Source organism: Triticum urartu, chromosome 1 (assembly GCF_003073215.2).
Source record: "Triticum urartu cultivar G1812 chromosome 1, Tu2.1, whole genome shotgun sequence".
NCBI lineage: Eukaryota > Viridiplantae > Streptophyta > Magnoliopsida > Poales > Poaceae > Triticum > Triticum urartu.
The window spans coordinates 460475065-460481064 of NC_053022.1; positions in this window are offsets into that span (position 1 = coordinate 460475065).

Here is a 6000-nt window from a genome sequence, read left to right on the forward strand (position 1 = left end):
ATATTCAGACCCATCATTATCAAGATTCATATTGCAAAAAAAAGATTTAATAGGGGACACATCAATAAGTTTTATATCTTCATCTTTATTTTCATAGGAACCAGAAGAACACGCTCTTATAAAGGCATCTTTCTTAGCATGCATCCTAGCGGTTCTTTCTTTGCACTCATCAATGGAAATTCTCATGGCTTTGAGGGACTCACTGATATCATGCTTAGGTGGAATAGATCTAAGTTTCAAAGAATCAACATCAAGAGAAATTCTATCAACGTTCCTAGCCAAATCATCAATCTTAAGCAATTTTTCTTCAATCATAGCATTAAAATTCTTTTGCAAAGTAATAAATTCTTTAATATTAGATTCAAAATCAGAGGGCATCTTATTATAATTTTCATAATAATTGTTGTAGGAATTACCATAATTATTAGAGGGATTACTAGGATAAGGCCTAGGATTGAAATTTCCTCTATACGCGTTGTTACCAAAATTGTTCCTACCAACAAAATTCACATCCATAGATTTATTATTATTCTCAATCAAAGTAGACAAGGGCATATCATTAGGATCATAAGAAACACTCTTATTAGCAAATAATTTCATAAGTTCATCCATCTTTGCACTCAAAACATTAATTTCTTCTATCGCATGCACCTTTTTATTAGTAGATCTTTCAGTATGCCATTGAGAATAATTAACCATAATATTATCTAGGAGTTTAGTAGCTTCTCCTAAAGTGATTTCCATCAAAGTGCCTCCCGCGGCCGAATCTAAAAGATTTCTAGAAGCAAAATTCAATCCGGCATAATAATTCTGAACAATCATCCACAAATTTAAACCATGAGTAGGGCAATTATGTATCGTTAATTTCATTCTCTCCCAAGATTGCGCAACATGTTCATGATCAAGTTGCTTAAAGTTCATAATATCGTTTCTAAGAGAGATGATCTTAGCGGGAGGAAAATACTTAGAGATAAAAGCATCTTTGCACTTATTCCATGAATCAATACTATTTTTAGGCAAAGATGAAAACCAAGCTTTAGCACGATCTCTAAGCGAAAAAGGAAATAGCTTCAATTTAACAATATCATTATCCACATCTTTCTTCTTTTGCATGTCACACAAATCAACGAAGCTATTTAGATGGGTAGCGGCATCTTCACTAGGAAGGCTGGAAAACGGATCTTTCATGACAAGATTCAGCAAAGCAATATTAATTTCACAAGATTCAGCATCGGTACGAGGAGCAATCGGCGTGCTAATAAAATCATTGCTGTTGGTATTGGTGAAGTCACACAATTTAGTATTATCTTGAGCCATCGTGACAAGCAAGCAAACTAACACACGAGCAAACAAAAAGCAAGCGGGCAAATAGAGGCAGATAGAGAAAGAGAGGGAGGATAGAGAGAGAGAGAGGGCAAATAAAATGGCAAGGGTGAAGTGGGCGAGAGGAAAATGAGAGGCAAATGGCAAATAATGTAATGCGGGAGATAAGGGTATGTGATGGGTATTTGATATGTTGACTTTTGTGTAGACCTCCCCGGCAACGGCGCCAGAAATCCTTCTTGCTACCTCTTGAGCACTGCGTTGGTTTTCCCCGAAGAGTAAGGGATGATGCAACAAAGTAGCGTAAGTATTCCCCTCAGTTTTTTAGAACCAAGGTATCAATCCAGTAGGAGGTGATGTCTACTACACAACCTTCTTCTTGTAGACGTTGTTGGGCCTCCAAGTGCAGAGGTTTGTAGGACAGTAGCAAATTTCCCTCAAGTGGATGACCTAAGGTTTATCAATCCGTAGGAGGCGTAGGATGAAGATGGTATCTCTCAAGCAACCCTGCAACCAAATAACAAAGAGTCTCTTGTGTCCCCAACACACCCAATACAATGCTAAATTGTATAGGTGCACTAGTTCGGCGAAGAAATGGTGATACAAGTGGTATATGGATAGTAGATAAAGGTATTTGTAATCTGAAATTATAAAAACAGCAAGGTAACTAATGATAAAAGTGAGCGTAAATGGTATTGCAATGATAGGAAATAAGGCCTAGGGTTCATACTTTCACTAGTGCAAGTTCTCTCAACAATAATAACATAGATAGATCATATAACGAGCCCTCAACATGCAACAAAGAGTCACTCCGAAGCCACTAATAGCGGAGAACAAACGTAGAGATTATGGTAGGGTACGAAACCACCTCAAAGTTATTCTTTCAAATCAATCCGTTGGGCTATTCCTATAAGTGTCACAAACAACCCTGGAGTTTTTACTAGAATAACACCTTAAGATACAAATCAACCAAAACCCTAATGTCACCTAGATACTCCATTGTCATCTCAAGTATCCGTGGGCATGATTATACGATATGCATCACACAATCTCAGATTTATCCAACCAACATAAAAGTACTTTAAATAGTGCCCCAAAGTTTCTACCGGAGAATCAAGAACGTGTGCCAACCCCTATGCATAGGTTCATGGGCGGAACCCGCAAGTTGGTCACCAAAACATACATCAAGTGGCACGTGATATCCCATTGTCACCACAGATAAGCACGGCAAGACATACATCAAGTGTTCATAAAAGACTCAATCCGATAAGATAACTTCAAAGGGGAAACTCAATTCATCACAAGAGAGTAGAGGGGGAGAAGAAACATAAGATCCAACTACAATAGCAAAGCTCGGGATACATCAAGATCGTGCCATAGATGGAACACGAGAGAGAACACGAGAGAGAGAGAGAGATCAAACACATAGCTACTGGTACATACCCTCAGCCCCGAGGGAGAACTACTCCCTCCTCGTCATGGAGAGCACCGGGATGATGAAGATGGCCACCGGAGAAGGATTGCCCCCTCCGGCAGGGTGCCGGAACGGGTCTAGATTGGCTTTCGGTGGCTACGGAGGCTTCTGGCGGCGGAACTCCCGATCTATTCTCTGTTTTGGAAGTTTTAGGGTACGACGGTATATATGGGTGAAAGGAGTACGTCGGTGGAGCTACGGGGGCCCCACGAGGCAGGGGGGCGTGCCCAGGGGGGAGGGCGCGCCCCCCACCCTCGTGAGCACCTCCCGTATCTTCTGACGTGGGGTCCAAGTCCATCAGGTGGGTTTCCTTCCAAAAATAACTTCTCCAGTTGATTTCGTTCCGTTTTGACTCCGTCTGATATTCCTTTTCCTCGAAACACTGAAATAGGCATAAAATAGCAAATGTGGGCTGGGTCTCCGGTTAATAGGTTAGTCCCAAAAATAATATAAAAGTGGAAAATAAAGCCCAATATTGCCTAAAACAGTAGATAATATAGCATGGAGCAATCAAAAATTGTAGATACGTTGGAGACGTATCAAGCATCCCCAAGCTTAATTCCTGCTCGTCCTCGAGTAGGTAAATGATAAAAAAAGATAATTTTTGATGTGGAATGCTAGTTGGCATAATTTCATTGCAATTCTTCTTAATTGTGATATGAATATTCAGATCCGAAAGATTCAAGACAAAAGTTCATATTGACATAAAAATAATAATACTTCAAGCATACTAACAGAGCAATCATGTCTTCTCAAAATAACATGGCCAAAGAAAGTTATCCCTACAAAATCATATAGTCTGTCTATGCTCCATCTTCCCCACACAAAATATTTAAATCATGCACAACCCCGATGACAAGCCAAGCAATTGTTTCATACTTTAACATTTTCAAAACTTTTTCAATCTTCACGCAATACATGAGCGTGAGCCATGGATATAACACTATATGTGGAATAGAATGGTGGTTGTGGAGAAGACAAAAAGAGGGAAGATAGTCTCACATCAACTAGGCGTATCAACGGGCTATGAAGATGCCCATCAATAGATATCAATGTGAGTGAGTAGGGATTGCCATGCAACGGATGCACTAGAGCTATAAGTATGTGAAAGCTCAACAAAAGAAACTAAGTGGCTGTGCATCCAACTTGCTTGCTCAAGAAGACCTAGGGCATTTTGAGGAAGCCCATCATTGGAATATACAAGCGAAGTTCTATAATAAAAAATTCCCACTAGTATATGAAAGTGACAAAATGAGAGACTCTCTATCATGAAGATCATGGTGCTACTTTGAAGCACAAGTGTGGTAAAAGGATAGTAGCATTGTCCCTTCTCTCTTTTTCTCTCTTTTTTTTATTTTTTTATTTTTTTGTTTGGGCCTTTTCTCTCTTTTTTATGGCCTCTTTTTTCTCTTTTTTTTTTTTTCGTCCAGAGTCTCATCCCGACTTGTGGGGGAATCATAATCTCCATCATCCTTTCCTCACTTGGGACAATGCTCTAATAATGATGATCATCACACTTTTATTTTTCTTACAACTCAACAATTACAACTCGATACTTAGAACAGAATATGACTCTATATGAATGCCTCCGGCGGTGTACCGGGATATGCAATGACTCATGAGTGACATGTATGAAAGAATTATGAACGGTGGCTTTGCCACAAATACAATGTCAACTACATGATCATGCTAAGCAATATGACAATGATGGAGCTTGTCATAATAAACGGAATGGTGGAAAGTTGCATGGCAATATATCTCGGAATGGCTATGGAAATGCCATGATAGGTAGGTATGGTGGCTGTTTTGAGGAAGGTATATGGTGGATTTATGGTACCGGCGAAAGTTGCGCGGTACTAGAGAGGCTAGCAATGATGGAAGGGTGAGAGTGCGTATAATCCATGGACTCAACATTAGTCATAAAGAACTCACATACTTATTGCAAAAATCTATTAGTTATCGAAACGAAGTACTACGCACATGCTCCTAGGGGGATAGATTGGTAGGAAAAGACCATCGCTCGTCCCCGACCGCCACTCATAAGGAAGGCAATCAATAAATAAATCATGCTCCGACTTCGTCACATAACGGTTCACCATACGTGCATGCTACGGGAATCACAAACTTCAACACAAGTATTTCTCAAATTCACAACTACTCAACTAGCATGACTCTAATATCACCATCTCCATATCTCAAAACAATTATCAAGTATCAAACTTCTCATAGTATTCAACACACTCATAAGAGAATTTTATTATTCTTGAATACCTAGCATATTAGGATTTTAAGCAAATTACCATGCTATTTAAGACTCTCAAAATAATATTAGTGAAGCATGAGAGTTCATCTAATTCTTCAAAATAAAACTACCACCATGCTCTAGATATAAGTGAAGCACTAGAGCAAATGACAAACTACTCCGAAAGATATAAGTGAAGATCAATGAGTAGTCGAATAATTATGCAACTATGTGAAGACTCTCTAACATTTAATAATTTCAGATCTTGGAATTCTATTCAAACAGAAAGCAAAGAAAAAGAAAATGACATTCTAAGAACAGCAAACATGATGTGAAGAAGCAAAAACTTAGGATCAACCGAAACTAACCGATAGTTGTTGAAGAAGAAAGGTGGGATGCCAACCGGGGCATCCCCAAGCTTAGACGCTTGAGACTTCTTGAAATATTATCTTGGGGTGCCTTGGGCATCCCCAAGCTTGATCTTTTGTGTCTCCTTAATTCCTCTCATATCACGGTCTCCTCAAATCTCAAAAGCTTCATCCACACAAAACTCAACAAGGACTCATGAGATAAGTTAGTATAAACCATTGCAAAAACCTTATCATACTCTACTGTAGCAAACCACTAAAATTATTATTCAACATTGCATACTAAATGCCTCTGCATATTTAATAGTCCTATCCTCAAATAGAATCATTAAAGAAGCAAACATATGCAAACAATGCAAACATAACAGCAATCTGCCTAAATAGGATAGTCTGTAAAGAATGCTGCAACATCCATACTTCCCTAGCTCCAAAAATTATGAAAGAAAATTCCCACTGTAGTAAATTTATCAGATCTTAATATGCAAAAGGTTTCAACATTTTATCACATTCTGAATTTTCTAGGGAATTATTGCAACAATGGTAAACTTTCTGTTTTCAAACAGCAACACGTGGACTTCTAAAATAGGCATAGT